Raw genomic sequence first — 15,482 nt, forward strand, 5'->3', positions numbered from 1 at the left:
CAGCTCTCTTTGTATTTATTGGAGTGATTTCGCTTTATTGTACACTTTCAATCATGTCTGAACACTGCGCACTAAACATCTGCACTTATTTTTCAAATGGCTCCATCGAACATCCGAGGCAGTTTCAGCAAATATAAATTCTAGGGATATCAGTTCAGTGATATAAAGGCGAGAGATGCCACCAAAATTACGTCTACTGCTAACTACAAGGTAAAAGATCCACAGAATTAGAGAATGTTCTAATGTAGGTCTTCTATACCTTTTAGAATAAAGCTGAATTTGAGGAATAAATTTCGATAATTGAAACCGTAGTTCATTATCAAACATAAATATATAAAGGCGAAGATATGGCAGTGCCGAAAATAGTAACGATATTCTAAGACTTCTCATTGTCTTGATTCCAGAACCTGCACTGGAATCACGAGATGTGCGAGTGTGGGTAAATGAATTAACAATCTGTGAGAAGAAATAAATAGATGGGCGACATATGGACGTTTCTGTCAGTCGTGAGCGAATGCTAGGATAGTCTAAGTGGCAAAGCGACTGTTCGCAATAAGTCGGAAATTCGGGTTCGAGTCCCGGTCCGGCACAAATTTTCATCTGTCGCTTTAGGTAGTAGATCTGTTCCTATTACTGTTAAGTACATCTACAGGGTGTTTCAGAAGTGATGGTCAATATTCAAGGGTATCACAGGTCGAAACAGAAAAGGAAGGTAAACATGGCGTCTAAAACGCATACTTTAAGAGCTATGAGCAATTCTCGATCTTCGATACTGTGGAACAAATCTCTTCTACTGCAAGCTCTTTGCTTGCCATATTTTGGGAAGTGGTAGTATGGACTAAAACAAGGAAAAAAGTCCAGTAAACATGTGCCCTAAAACGCATAACAAACAAGCTATTAGCATTTGTTCTATTTCGTTATTTTGAAGTAAAACTCTTCTAATGAACAAGTGCTCATAACTTTTAAGGTATCCATTTTCGAGTACATGTTTACTGGACATTTTTTTCTTGTTTTGGCCCATGCTACTACTTCCCAAAATACCGAATGCAAAGACCTTGCATTAGAAGAGATTTCTTTCACAGTATCGAAGATCTAGAATTGCTCACAGCTCCTAAGGTATGCGTTTTAGACCCCATGTTTACCTGATTTTTTAATTCGAATGATCATTCCCGTTATATCCTTGAATACTGACCACCACTTCTGAAACACCCTGTGTATCTATACCTATACATATTACAGTTAATCTGAATTTCAAGAATAGATTATGGTATATTTCTCGACCGTTCAACTCTCGAACAGCACATGAGAGAAGTGAACTCCTAAATCTTTTAATTACCAGTTCTCTCTGCGTAGGATAAAGTATCAAAGTATTTCAGCATTTGTAGGAGAAACTTGGTGACAGAAATTTGGTGGAAAGGTATCCCAGAAACTACAATCACCTTTGTTTCAATGACTGCAGGACCAGCTCGCTTATCCTGTTCTCTGTCTACGCGGTTTTGTGGCGATACGAAAAGAGCTACCCATCTTCCAATTTTTTACTGTCCTCTGCCAATCCTGTCTGGTAAGGAAATGATACGGCGCAGCAGCAGTCTCGGAGAGGACGGACAACCGTAGCACTGACAGTCTCTTCAGTAGATTTGTTGCATTTTTAGGTGTTCTGTCAACAATGCGCAGTCTTTGGTTTGCATTCCACACAACATTTCCTACGAGATAGTTCTTTCTTAAGTTGCTTGTACTGTAACGCCTAGGTACTTAATTGACATGATAGCTTTTAAATTTATGTCATTTGTCGTGTAATTGCAATTTGATGAAGTTTTTTGTGTGTGAATTCACGTGGACAACCTCACACCTACACTCCTGGAAATGGAAAAAAGAACACATTGACACCGGTGTGTCAGACCCACCATACTTGCTCCGGACACTGCGAGAGGGCTGTACAAGCAATGATCACACGCACGGCACAGCGGACACACCAGGAACCGCGGTGTTGGCCGTCGAATGGCGCTAGCTGCGCAGCATTTGTGCACCGCCGCCGTCAGTGTCAGCCAGTTTGCCGTGGCATACGGAGCTCCATCGCAATCTTTAACAGTGGTAGCATGCCGCGACAGCGTGGACGTGAACCGTATGTGCAGTTGACGGACTTTGAGCGAGGGCGTATAGTGGGCATGCGGGAGGCCGGGTGGACGTACCGCCGAATTGCTCAACACGTGGGGCGTGAGGTCTCCACAGTACATCGATGTAGTCGCCAGTGGTCGGCGGAAGGTGCACGTGCCCGTCGACCTGGGACCGGACCGCAGCGACGCACGGATGCACGCCAAGACCGTAGGATCCTACGCAGTGCCGTAGGGGACCGCACCGCCGCTTCCCAGCAAATTAGGGACACTGTTGCTCCTGGGGTATCGGCGAGGACCATTCGCAACCGTCTCCATGAAGCTGGGCTACGGTCCCGCACACCGTTAGGCCGTCTTCCGCTCACGCCCCAACATCGTGCAGCCCGCCTCCAGTGGTGTCGCGACAGGCGTGAATGGAGGGACGAATGGAGACGTGTCGTCTTCAGCGATGAGAGTCGCTTCTGCCTTGGTGCCAATGATGGTCGTATGCGTGTTTGGCGCCGTGCAGGTGAGCGCCACAATCAGGACTGCATACGACCGAGGCACACAGGGCCAATACCCGGCATCATGGTGTGGGGAGCGATCTCCTACACAGGCCGTACACCACTGGTGATCGTCGAGGGGACACTGAATAGTGCACGGTACATCCAAACCGTCATCGAACCCATCGTTCTACCATTCCTAGACCGGCAAGGGAACTTGCTGTTCCAACAGGACAATGCACGTCCGCATGTATCCCGTGCCACCCAACGTGCTCTAGAAGGTGTAAGTCAACTACCCTGGCCAGCAAGATCTCCGGATCTGTCCCTCATTGAGCATGTTTGGGACTGGATGAAGCGTCGTCTCACGCGGTCTGCACGTCCAGCACGAACGCTGGTCCAACTGAGGCGCCAGGTGGAAATGGCATGGCAAGCCGTTCCACAGGACTACATCCAGCATCTCTACGATCGTCTCCATGGGAGAATAGCAGCCTGCATTGCTGCGAAAGGTGGATATACACTGTACTAGTGCCGACATTGTGCATGCTCTGTTGCCTGTGTCTATGTGCCTGTGGTTCTGTCAGTGTTATCATGTGATGTATCTGACCCCAGGAATGTGTCAATAAAGTTTCCCCTTCCTGGGACAATGAATTCACGGTGTTCTTATTTCAATTTCCAGGAGTGTATTAACGTTTAGGGTCAATTGCCACTTTTCACCCGATGGAGATATCTTGTCAAAATAATTTTGCAATTCGTTTTAATCTCTCTAATGACTTTAACAGACAGTAAACGACTGCGTCAGTTGCAAAGAGACCAAGTGAGCTGCTCAGATTGTCTCCTAAATCCTTTATAGATACTGATTACAGAAGCTTTTAACACGTCCTTGGGGAACCACCCTTAAGTAATTCAGATTTCATGGCTAAAATATGGTTTATTCATCCTTTAGTCCATTGCTTCAACGTGTAACCACCCTCTTACTAATCGGCCTATCCTGCTTGCAATATAAAATATGACTGTGGATCGCATGTATGCCTAATGGATTTTTCTAATTGTATAAGGCTACCTCTCCCGAAGAAGTGATACCTATAAGTAGGAGGAAAGTGTACAACCGACCCTTCTGATGGAATGTCTACTAAAAATAAAAGGTAATTAAACCCAACAGGGCTATAATTTGGAAAATGAAAGTTATTCTGTGCATTCACTCAAGGACAACGCTGGACAGAAAAGGGATACCACTGATCATGAATCCAAAAGTTACACTAATGAACGAAAAGGAAATAATTAACGGTCGACAGCCCACTAGGGCAATTTAATCCAAAATCCTGCACAAGATGATGGGAAAGAAAAACATGCATTATTAAACACTGGCGTGGCAACTGAAGGTTGTCACGTTTTTTGACACTAATTTTAAGTGAGTATGTAATGATAAATAAAACTGAGAAGTCACTCTTACGATATCTTTGGCATTAAATTTTGAAAAAGGCAATCGAGTAATGTTTTGAAAATATGCAATTATACTGTATGTTAGTACTGAACTTCGTTACGTGAACAATGACTTTCAGTGACCTCAGCATGATGTCATTAAAGAAATTTAGAAAAAAAGCAAGCACTTTTTAGTTTGCCGTACTTATTTTGCAAATTGGATTTCATTTTATTGTCTGAACAACTGAACCTTTTTTTTACTGATCAGAACAGAATTAAATACTAGAATACGTACCAAACCAAACAGCCATGTGCTCCAAGCTATATGTAAAAGAAATAAAACTTCCGCACTCTTAATTTGTGCATTTCTTTAGATTTGAATTTTTTCGAATGATTGACTCTCATACTTGAAAAATTAAATTCTTTACTTTAGTCATATACTGATGCCTCTGTTGTACAACAATTAATTGAAAGTAGACTGAGGCTAAAACTCTTAAAAGAGAATTTGTTCATTAATAAACTGGCTGTAACCATTCAGTTTGATTCTTATGACACTCAGTTGACATATTAGGAAAAAGGAAGAAGGATCCTGCTTGGTAACAATGTCTGGGGACAATGAGGACACAATCGCCCTGAGTTTAACTGATTATTATTTAAATAAATCTTATCAATCAAATCACATTCAGCTGTGCTGCTGGGTTAGCTGTCAATACTTTCTATCAATGAACAGTGTTGCTGGAACTGCTACTGTTGTTGAAGACTGTAGCATATTATGGAGTCACTGCTAATTAGAGGAAAGGCCAATCGTAATTAATACAGCCTCTTCCGCCCGCCTACGGTCCGTACTCTTGCTCTAGACATCTGGCCACCGCGCGTACATGATGCCGCCGAAAATGATACTCTCTACTGCGAGAGCGCTAACACCACACTTCCGCACACTAGAAGCGCTGGAACCTGTCTCCCTCTATCTCCACGTGCTCTGCGAAACAGCTCCCTACCCAAAGATTTTACAATGCACAAGCACTGCTATGAGGTGCATTCAAGTTCTAAGGCCTCCGATTTTTTTTCTCCAGACTGGAAAGAGATAGAAACATGCGCATTGTTTTAAAATGAGGCCGCGTTCATTGTCAATACGTCCCAGAGATGGCAGCACCGTACAGCAAATGGAATTTTACCGCCAGCGGCGAGAATGAGAACTGTTTTAAATACTTAAAATGGCGACGTTTTCCTTACTTGAACAGCGTACAATCATTCGTTACTGAATTTGCGTGGTGCGAATCCAATTGAAATTCATCGACAGTTGAGGGAGACATGTGGTGATGGAGTTATGGATGTGTCGAAAGTGCGTTCGTGGGTGCGACAGTTTAATGAAGGCAGAACATCAGGTGACAACAAACCGAAACAACCTCGGGCTCGCAACAGCCGGTCTGACGACATGATCGAGAAAGTGGAGATAATTGTTTTGGGGGATCGCCGAATGACAGTTGAACAGATCGCCTCCAGAGTTGGCATTTCTGTGGGTTCTGTGCACACAATCCTGCATGACGACCTGAAAATGCGAAAAGTGTCATCCAGGTGGGTGCCACGAATGCTGACGGATGACCACATGGCTGCCCGTGTGGCATGTTCCCAAGCAATGTTGACGCGCAACGACAGCATGAATGGGACTTTCTCTTCGTCGGTTGTTACAATGGATGAGAGGTGGATGCCATTTTTCAATCCAGAAACAAAGCGCCAGTCAGCTCAATGGAACCACACAGATTCACCGCCACCAAAAAAAATTTCGGGTAACCGCCAGTGCTGAAAAAGTGATGGTGTCCATGTTCTGGGACAGAGTGGGCGTAATCCTTACCCATTGCGTTCCAAAGGGCACTACGGTAATAGGTGCATCCTACGAAAATGTTTTGAAGAACAAATTCCTTCCTGCACAGCAACAAAAACGTCTGGAAAGGGCTGCACATGTGCTGTTTCACCAAGACAACGCACCCGCACATCGAGCTAACGTTACGCAACAGTTTCTTCGTGATAACAACTTTGAAGTGATTCCTCATGCTCCCTACTCACCTGACCTGGCTCCCAGTGACTTTTGGCTTTTTTCAACAATGAAAGACACTGTCCGTGGCCGCACATTCACCAGCCGTGCTGCTATTGCCTCAGCGATTTTCCAGTGGTCAAAACAGACTCCTAAAGAAGCCTTCGCCGCTGCCATGGAATCATGGTGTCAGCGTTGTGAAAAATGTGTACGTCTGCAGGGCGATTACGTCGAGATGTAACGCCAGTTTCATCGATTTCGGGTGAGTAGTTAATTGGAAAAAAAATCGGAGGCCTTAGAACTTGAATGAACCTCGTATTATCGTTGCTAGTCGATGCAAATAAAAATTCCTTTGGCTTTTTCCCAGAGCCTATAAGTTTCACAGTAAAACACACATAAATACAATGAAACTTCAACAGACTTCTCCCTAAATGTACACATATAGGGAAGCAATGTCCTTACTTATTAAAAGAAAGCATTTAAATTACAAATATTTACATACAACTAAAAAAAAGTTATATATCGGTAGCAGGTGCCATGCATCCTGCTTTTTCGTTGTCACAAACTGACACCTTCTACAGTTCGCTGTTAACTTTCTGTATGAGACACAAATAACACTCGCTAAGCCTTAATCGCCGCATACTCGAGTAGTTTGAAACTCGTCAGTGTTGATCATTTTCCTCTAGCGAAAGTTGCCGCAGTAAACTCAGGCGCGCTTGCGTTAAATGCCTTGGCTCGTCTCCGAATTTCGGACCTGTCGATAACAGTCCCTGCCCCTGAAAAAACCCCTGGCTGCCGTTCCACGCAAGCTTTCAGCGCTGGAAATGTAGCTTTGCCGATCCCGAAGGATTCCAAATTCTACTTCCTAGACACTAATAAACTGCTGAAAATAATCACCAGGAGTCTCCTTCCTCAAGACCTGCCTTCTTATCTCCACAGGGAATTTCCTTCTGACTCTGCTGATGAAATGTATTTGGCAGGTTGGCAACATAGTTTTTTTTAACGATGACGAGTAAGAGCCAAACAGTGATAAAGAGATGATGAGAGACGATGCAAGAAAGAGAATGAAGCAGATTTCAGAATGTTGAGGTTAGATCAAGGATTGTCCTGGTGTGGAGACGATAGAAAAGCCTCAGATTTACAGGGAAAGGGGTAATGTACTCGCTGGTGCGGTACTTGCGTCATGGTATCAGAACAATTTGCGCTGTTTCCAATTTCGTCATTTTCTTTTGACTCAATTTCCAGCTTTTCTATTATAGCCATTTTGATATTAGCCATAATTTACCCAAACTTAAGGCCGTGACCCCCTCACGAATGAAATAAATAGGCATTAGAGGGCTACCTGATAGAAATGGCTGCAGGAAAAGAATAAATAAACCGGAAAAGAACTGATTCAACACATAGAAAAGTCAAAACACCTTCGGCGGAATTAAAAGGAAAGGCGCCAATATTAAGGGTGCAGGAGGAACTCCACTGTTAACCACAGAGAAGAGAGTGCGCCAGTGAAATGAGTACAATGAAGGCCTCTACGAATGGGAGGAACTGTGTGACGACTTGATAGGAGAATAAATAAAATCTCATGCGGAAGAAATAGTACATACGCTATTAGAGTCCTTCGGAAATGCTGAAATCATTGTGTGAGGTGGCAACCAAACGAATATTCAACTTGCTTTGAGGAGTGTGGGAGATGTTTTAGAGACATAGCATCAGACTTTCGGCAAAAGATCATCCTCAAAATCGCAAAGACGGCAAGGGCAGATAAGTGCGAGAATTATCACACGATCAGCCCAACATCTCATATATCCAAGTTTCTGTGAAGAATAATACGAGGAAGACTACAAAAGATTTTTGAGAATCTGTTAGATGACCATCAGCTTGGCTTCAAATAGTTTAGAGACACCAGAGAAGAAGCTCTGACGTTATTCTTGTTAATGGAGTTGAGACTGAAGAAAAATCAAGGCACACCGCTTGCATTTGTCGTCCTGGAAAAAGCATTCAACAGTGTAAAATGGTGAACGATTCTCAAGAGAATAGGTTTATCCTATAGGGGAAGAAGGGTAATATACAGTACAATATGTACAGTCGACAACAGAAAACTGTTCTCTTGTCTCGGTAACATAGGGTAGCTTCACTCGTGCACAGCTTGCAATAGTGGTAATGCAATGCACATCAATTGGCAACTGAGACAGCACCACATCTAACACAGTATTTGTTCTCTTCTTATTGCAACTCTTTTACTTGCATCCATTTTTTTATTTTCTTTAAAGTCAGTACCGCCATTAGATTGTCTTTTATTTGCAGTGTTACATTTACACGATCATGATTTCGGCTTCAAAGTGCCATTATCAAGTGTTTTAAGTGTTATACAGTGCCTAAGATGGCATACTGTTGTATTTAAAATACACTATTATACACATTGTCTAAGGGTCAGTATGTCAATGTGTCTAATAGTGTATTTTAAATACAACAGTATGCCATCTTAGGCACTGTATAACACTTAAAACACTTGATAATGGCACTTTGAAGCCGAAATCGTAATCGTGTAAATGTAAAACTGCAAATAAAAAACAGTCTAATGGCGGTACTGACTTTAAAGAAATATGTTATGACTGTGGCCCCGCATTATGAAAAAAATTGTAATTTTTTTTAGTTTCTGTGACTGTATATAACTACCACGTGTTGTTTTATACATTATAACGCTCACTTTTATGTTACTGAAACGATGAGATGATTCACCCTCGAATATAAAAATAAGGGTGAATCTGTATAGATCCGTGGTAGCGGCGTTGCAGCGTTTGAGGTACTGGAATTCCGCCGGCGTAATGAGGGTTCACGTTCGCTACCATCTTTTTTTCTACATTCTATTGTTTGTTGATGTGTTACAAATGTACCAGGAATACAGCCGAGGTATGACCAACATGGTAACTCACTGTGCCACAGACGAGTCATTTATTTGCGCCACAGATGGGTATATGACAACCAGTCGTTTACTGTAAGGACGTCTCGGCAAAAGGAGACACGATAGAAAGCGTCCAGGCACTGGTTTTAGAGCACGTGAAGCGCCAGCTAAGTGATGCATTCAATCTCATTGTGTCCAGAATTGAATAAAGTAGTGGCGCTAGACAGGAGCAATTGGCCGACTACGGGAGTTGGGCTCAGGAACGCGTTAGTAGACACCTGCAAGGATTGCCCCTTTTTAAACAAAGTCCGACTCAAGAATGGTACCAGCTTTCCTGGATGCTCGCAAACTGTCCGCAACCACCTACCGGATGTTGGCCTTTAATCCCAAAGGTCTGCTACTAAACAGGGCCTTTTCTGATGATCACCATATTTATAGGTTTGTCTCCGCTGAACTAAGTGTAGACCGTGACTGGCACCTCGTCATCTTTTCAGAAGAGTCTGTGAATGACGGTCCGGGGATGACTTAGATGCAATGGAGAGCACGTTGTGGCTCACAGAAAGTGGTGCAGGCAGCATTTACGTGTTGTGCAGTAAACACATGGTGTATCGTGGGGCGATCACTCTGTTTTTAAAATAATTGAAAAGCCACGATCGCTGCTATCGTTTATTAGATGACCGGTTTCAGCACTCTGAAGGTGCCATCATCAGATCTGAAACGTGGATTAACATTTATATGGTTTGATATGTGTTAATCCACGTTTCAGGTCTGAAGATGGCACCTTCAGAGTGCTGAAACCGGTCATCTAATAAACGATTGAAGCGATCGTGGATTTTCAATTATTTTAATTTACGTGTTGGTCGCACCACAGCTCGTGTCTGGGGTGGATGTCATCAGATCGGGGAGGGATACTTCATCGAGCTTCAGACTGTGCACATCATGAAATATATTATGGCGACAGGTGTGAGAATGCAGTATCCTTGTAGTGTGATCCATTTCCAGCAGGATCACGCGCCAGTCTACACGATTCGAATCGCTCAGCAGTGGTTTTCACAACAGGCTTCGACCTGATCGTGTGGCCCGTTCAAGTTTCGGACTTGAAAGATAATGGTTTTCAAAGGAAAGATTCCTGTAGATAATGGCTTTCAAAGGAAAGAATACAATCAAATCGAAACTCATAATAAATGAGAAAATTTTAGAACAAGTATCCTACTTGAGTTGACTAAGATGTGATATTAGTTTTGACTATGACAAAGACATTGAGAAGAAAGTTGATAAATATCAAGCCATCTGCGGGACAACTGAAAAAACTTTGGGATGAAAAACAAGAACACAAACACAAATGAAATTCTTTAAGGTTGTGGCTGTACCTACTCTCGTAAGTGATTCAGAATCATGGACAGTAACAAAAAAAGAAAAATCACATACAGGAGCAGCAGAGATGAAGTTCATGAGATATGTAAGAAGCTGTCATAAAATGGGTAAAATAAGCAATGAAACAATAACTTCAGATTTAAAAATCTTTTCCGTGAATGGCAAGATAGAAGAGAATAGAATAAAATGGAAGGGTCATGTTGGTAGAATGGCAGAAAACAGATTGCCAGAAAAGATACGCTGCTACATTATTCAAGCAGCTCTTCATTTGGTCTCACAAGGCTGAAAGGACTCCGTACCTGTCTTAGCAAAGATTAGATTAGACTAGCACATGTTTCATGGATCATGAATACGACACTTCGTAATGATGTGGACCGTGTCAGGTTAATAAAAAGTGTCTATACAAGATATTACATTACACAAAATATTGTATGATACTTCATGTTTTTAATTTTTTTTTTGAGGGTGGGAAAATTACCCACTTACTATATCCAAAAATTCATCTAATGAGTAGAAAGAGTTTCCATTCAGAAATTCTTTTCATTTCCTTTTAAATGCTGTATGGGTATTTGTCAGACTTTTGATACTATTAGGTAAGTGACCAAAGACTTTTTGGCAGTATAATTTACCCCCTTCTGAGCCAAAGTTAGATTTAACCTTGAGTAGTGAAGATGATACTTTCTCCTAGTGTTGTAGCCATGTACACTGCGATTACTTTGGAATTCGTTCGGATCGTTAATAACAAATTTCATAAGTGAATAAATATATTGTGAGGCTACAGTGAAGATCTCTAGCTCATTAAATAAGTGGCTGCAGGATGATCTTGGATGAGCTCCAGCAATTATTCTGATTACACACTTTTGTGCAATGAACACTCTTTTACTCAATGATGAGTTACCCCAGAATATGATACCACAAGAAAGCAGAGAATGAAAATCGGCGTGGTAAGCTAATTTACTGAGACGTATATCGGCAAAATTTGCAATAACCCTAATAGCATAAGTAGCTGAACTCAAACGTTTCAGCAGATCTTCAGTGTGTTTTATTCTTGTTCAGCCCCTCAACAAAGCATACACCTAGAAATTTTGAATATTCTATCTTACCTACCGATTTCTGATCGAAGTCTAATGTCATTCCATTTACTGTGTGGAACTGTATATACTGTGATTTGTCAAAGTTTAATGAGAGCCCATTTGCAGAGAACCACTTAATGATTTCCTGAAAAACATCGTTTCCAATTTCACCAGTTAATTCTTGTCTGTTGGGTGTGATAGCTATATTTGTATCATCGGAAAAAAGTACCAGCTTTGCATCTTCGTGAATACAGAATGGCAAGTCATTAATATATATTAAGAACAGCAGAGGACCAAAGACCGAACCTTGTGGCACCCCATTCTTGATTGTTCTTCAGTTTGAGAAATCACCAGTTTTTTTGCATATTATGTGAAATGCCTATTTCCACTTTCTGCACTCTTCCAGTTCGATATGATTTAAACCATTTGAGCACTGTCCCATTCATTCCACAGTACTTGAGCTTATCTAGAAGTATTCCATGATTTACACAGTCAAAAGCCTTTGATAGGTCACAAATTATCCCAGTGGGTGACTTCCGGTTACTCAGAGCTTTTAATATTTCATTAGTGAAGGTATATATAGCATTTTCAGTTGAAAAACCCTTCTGGAAACCAAACTGACATTTTGTTAAAACTTTATTTTTACAAAGGTGTGATGCTACTCTACAATACATTACTTTTTCAAGAGTTTTGGATAAGGCAGTCACAAGAGAGATAGGGCAGTAGTTGTTGACATCAGACATATCCCCTTTTTTCTGCAGTGGTTTAACAATGGCATACTTCAGTCTATCTGGGAAAATACCCTCCTTTAGAGAGCAATTATATATGTGGCTAAGAATCCCACTTATGTCTTGGGAACAAGTTTTTATTATCCTGCTGGAAATGCCATCAATTCCATGTGAGCTTTTATTCTCGAGAGAGGTTTTTATCTTCCTAATTTCAGAAGGAGAGGATGGAGGAATTTCAGTTGTATCAAATGGTGTGGGTAAGGCCTCTTCCATTAACTGCTTTGCTTCTTCTAATGAATATTTGGATCCTATTTTATCTACAATATTTAAAAAATGACTATTCAATATGCTTTCGATTTCTGGCTTGTTGTTTGTCAAGTTTCCATTCGCTTTGATGGTAATTCTGTCATCCTGTACTCTTGGTTGCCCTGTCTCCCTTGTAATAATATTCCAATTTTTTTTGATATTGTATCGGAGGTATTAATCTCAGATATGATGCACATGCTCCTGGACTTTTTAATAATCTTTCTTAATGTAGCACAGCAGTTTTTATAATATTTGGCTGCTTCTGGGTCTCCCTTGTTGTTAGATACAGTTCCCTTTTGTGGTTACGAGATATTTTTATTCCTTTAGTAAGCCAAGGTTTTTTCATGTTTTCTTATAATTAGGTTTAACTACTTTCTTGAGGAAACAGATTTCAAATTCTCTTACAAGTGTATCATGAAATAAGTTATACTTTAAATTAGCATTGGGTTCCTTGTACACCTCATCCCAGTCTAACTGCTGAAGATTTTCCCTGAAATTTCTAATTGTGTAGTCATTAATTGAACAATCAATTTTGGAGGGTAGTTTTTAATTACTGATTGGAGCTATGTCATATATAGTAACTAGCTGAGCACCATGATCAGAAAGGCCATTCTCAACAAAACAAGAATTTATGTTTTTAAACTTATCTTGGTCTATAAAAGTGTTATCCATCAGTAAGCTGCTGTCCTTTACTACCCGAGTAGGAAAATCAATGACAGATGTCAAATTGAAAGAACTGAGCAAGACTTCGAGGTCATTTTTCCTATTACACTCTTTCAGTGAATCAACACTGAAGTCCCCACAAATAATAATTTGCTTTCCCCTGTCTGACAGATAGCACAACAAGGCATCCACGTTTTCCAGGAATAAATGAAAGTTTCCTGAAGAGGACCTCTATATTGTTACAATTATAAAAAAGAGCCCTCCTTCAGTTTAAGTTGACAGGCACATGCTTCTATGTGTTGCTCTATACAAAACTTTTTTCCATCTAAGCTTCTTACACATTGATAACTTTTCACATATATGGCAACTCCTCCTCTCACCTTTTCTCTCTACTCATATGTGCAGCTAGTTTATAACCAGTGATATTTAGATTTTCCATATCAGACACAATGTGATGATCAGACAGGCATAGTATATCTATTACATTATCAGATTCAGTGTTATCTAAACAAACCAGGAGCTCATCTACTTTATTCTTCAATCCCGCTATACTTTGGTGAAAAATGGTAACATTATTTTTTACTTTACTTTTGTAAGAATCTACTTTTTCCTTTAATCCACCAATATCTTGGTTAAATATGGTAACATAATTATTTACTTTACTGTTGTGACAATCTTGTGAGTTTTTGGACCACTTTAGCACCTGCCTGCCTGAACTTCTCATTGGACACTGATATTAGTCTAAAATATCCGAGAAAGTACTGGAAATTTATGATATTAGCTACTTAAATTCAAAACACGTGAGGAAATACTGACGCTACAACTTATTTTAGAAAATAGATTAAGAAAAGGCAAACCTACGTTCCTAGCATTTGTAGACTTAGAGAAAGCTTTTGACAATGTTGACCGGAAAAGTCTCTTTCAAATTCTGAAGGTGGCACTGGTTAAATGCAGGGAGCGAAAGGCTATTTATAATTTGTACAGAAACCAGATGGCAGTTATAAGAGTCGAGGGACATGAAAGGGAAGCAGTGGTTGGGAAGGGAGTGAGACAGGGTTGTAGCCTCTCCCCGATGTTATTCAGTCTGTATATTGAGCAAGCAGTAAAGGAAACAAAAGAAAAATTCTGAGTAGGTATTAAAATCCATGGAGAAGAAATAAAAACTTTGAGGTTCGCCGATGACATTGTAATTCTGTCAGAGACAGCAACGGACTTGGAAGAGCAGTTGAACGGAATGGACAGTGTCTTGAAAGGAGGATATAAGATGAACATCAACAAAAGCAAAACGAGAATAGTGGAATGTAGTCGAATTACGTCGGTTGATGCTGAGGGAATTAGATTAGAAAATGAGACACTTAAAGTAGCAAAGGAGTTTCGCTATTTGGGGAGAAAAATAACTGATGATGGTCGAAGCAGAGGATATAAAATATAGACTGCCAATGGCAAGGAAAGCGTTTGTGAAGAAGAGAAATTTGTTAACATCGAGTATAGATTTAAGTGTCAGGAAGTCGTTTCTCAAAGTATTTGTGTGGAGTGTATCCATGTATGGAAATGAAACATGGACGATATCTAGTGTGGACAAGAAGAGAATAGAAGCTTTCGAAATGTTGTGCTACAGAAGAATGCTGAAAATTAGATGGGTAGATCACATAAGTAATGAGGAGGTACTGAATAGGACTGGGGAGGAGTTTGTGGCACAACTTGACTAAAAGAAGGGATCGGTTGGTAGGACATGTTCTGAGGCATCAAGGGATCACCAATTTAGTATTGGAGGGCAGTGTGGAGGGTAAAAATCGTAGAGGGAGACCAACAGATGAATACACTAAGCAGATTCAGAGGGATGTAGGCTGCAGTACGTACTGGGAGATCAAGAAGCTTGCACAGGATAGAGTAGCGTGGAGAGCTGCATCAAACCAGTCTCAGGACTAAAGACCACAACAACAATCAATTCAGAAAATGCTGATTTTGTTAAAATGGTGGCTGTTGATTGGCTTGCTGATATTCGGACCTGGATGGGTACTAATTGGACTCACATTTTCGTTGTTTGCATCTTGAATGCCAAACTCATCGTGTAGTGCAAAGTCTTTGTCTCTATGTATATGCCTGCTACATGGGAAAAGTCCTGTTCAACCAGAGAACGTTTACAGCATCTGTCATTGTTACTGCTTCCAAGCAGACAGTTCTGGATAACTTCGAAATGAAAAACGAGGTTATTGCTTGAGCTTTGATAGCTGGCCAACACATTTTAGATTCTTGAGAATAATGCCTTTTAGACGGACCATTAATTCCTCAAAGGGGGCAGTATCTCATGTATGGTATGGGTTGAGAAAAAGACGAAGGAGATATGGTTTTCTCTTACCCTGACTATAACACAAATGTGGTATGCTTCCTATGA

This window comes from Schistocerca nitens, chromosome 2 (assembly GCF_023898315.1).
Source record: "Schistocerca nitens isolate TAMUIC-IGC-003100 chromosome 2, iqSchNite1.1, whole genome shotgun sequence".
Classification (NCBI taxonomy): domain Eukaryota; kingdom Metazoa; phylum Arthropoda; class Insecta; order Orthoptera; family Acrididae; genus Schistocerca; species Schistocerca nitens.